The 1,466-nt window shown below is 59.8% G+C and overlaps 1 protein-coding gene across 1 annotated transcript in view; it reads left to right on the top strand.

Annotated features, from left to right (window-relative positions):
* Nucleotides 1-1,286: 1,286 nt before the first annotated feature.
* Gpr63 (G protein-coupled receptor 63) overlaps nucleotides 1,287-1,466 on the top strand; it is a 44,233-nt gene continuing 44,053 nt past the window's right edge. Inside the window, exon 1 of the mRNA XM_055603505.1 lies at nucleotides 1,287-1,327. The gene's annotated coding sequence lies outside the window, so the exon portion shown is untranslated. The remainder of the gene's footprint in view (nucleotides 1,328-1,466) is intronic.

Raw genomic sequence — 1,466 nt, forward strand, 5'->3', positions numbered from 1 at the left:
TTTCTTTCTTTCTTTCTTTCTTTCTTTCTTTCTTTCTTTCTTTCTTAACAAAGCCTGGAGCTCAGTCCTCTCCATCTGGTAACAAAAACTGCTTCCACCTCTTGCATACCGTCCCTGCACACTTCAGTGGCCTGAGGGCAAGAACGGAGTTGAGAGTTGATTGAGGTCATGGTATAAGGCACAAGTTCCTTTGAATTAGAAAATGTCGAAGTCCTTCCCTGAGACTGACGGTTTGTAGCCCAGGCTGGACCATAACCCCCTAGTTGCCTAATAGTTCCTTTCTGCCTCAGCCAGAGCTGCTCCGTGGGACTGACAGCTTTGGAGCAGCTTTGGATGAATGGTCTGCTGTGGAGTCAGGGCACCTGCTGATGTGCTGAGGCTCCTGCGACCTCCACTCTGCCTGTACCCACAAATGTTGATGACGGTTTGGAAACCTATCATTTATCACTTGGAAGCAGCATTTCAAAGGCAGCATTGCTGAGATTTGATGATGAGATTTATTTTATTTTATTTTTTTAGGGTCTTCCTGAGTCCAGTTTGGTGATCATGAATGCTGATAGTTCTTGGAACCCAGTCGGAGGCTACCTGGCAAGTGTGAATTGGAAAGAGCAGAGCATGATCAAGGCAAGGTGTGCCTGCCTCTGCACCGCAAGACTCCTTCAGGGGTCCAGTTAGGGCTCCAAGCTGGTCTTCAGTTTGAAATGTTCCAGCATGAGAGATCGGCATCACAGTGTTGGCATGAAGAACCACCCGGGAGACTGCACAATCAGCGGGAGCAGCACGCAGTCCCACTGGGCACCAGCCCTTAACGCAATGCCCACTCATGGGTGTTTGGTCAAGACCTTAACAGGGGTGTGTGCAGTCCAAGCAAAAGCGAGGTTCCCTGGGCTGGCCAGCAGCGCCTACGCGTGTGTGGGGTCACTTACCTAACCCTTAGAGGGCCTTGGCCCAGGAGCGTGAGTGGGGAGCCCCGGGGTCCCGGAATGGGAGGAGTCCGAAGTTCAGACTGCTGTAGCCTCCTGGGATGCTGTCTGTGCTGCCCCCTCCCCCTTTCTTGCCTCCACTCCACTCCTCCCGTCTTCCTCACCTCGCGGCCTAACCGGCAGCGGGCGCCTTTAAGAGCAAGCGCTGGTTACCCGGGGGCGGGAGCCGTGAGCAGCCGGCAAGGCGGAGGCACCGGCGGGCGATGCCGCGACTCTCCGCCGCCGCCTCGGCCTCCTCCTGCCCGGGGCTCGGAGCCGCCGCGCTGCGGGGCGATGCCCGCGAGGTTCCCGGAGGCAGCGGCCGGCGTCTCCCCGCTGCACCGCCGCGGCGCCCTTTCTGCGAGGTGCGGGCGCGTCCTGGCGGGCGGGCGGCAGGGAGGGCCGGCGGCGCGCGGAGCGGCTCTGTCGGGTCCCCGCGGGGCGCAGGGCTGGCTCGGCGGCCGGCGCCCGGGCGAGGCTCCCGGCGGGGCCCCCGGCGGGGCC

This window comes from Psammomys obesus, unplaced genomic scaffold, assembly GCF_907164565.1.
Source record: "Psammomys obesus unplaced genomic scaffold, mPsaObe1.curated_primary_1811, whole genome shotgun sequence".
NCBI classification, from domain to species: domain Eukaryota; kingdom Metazoa; phylum Chordata; class Mammalia; order Rodentia; family Muridae; genus Psammomys; species Psammomys obesus.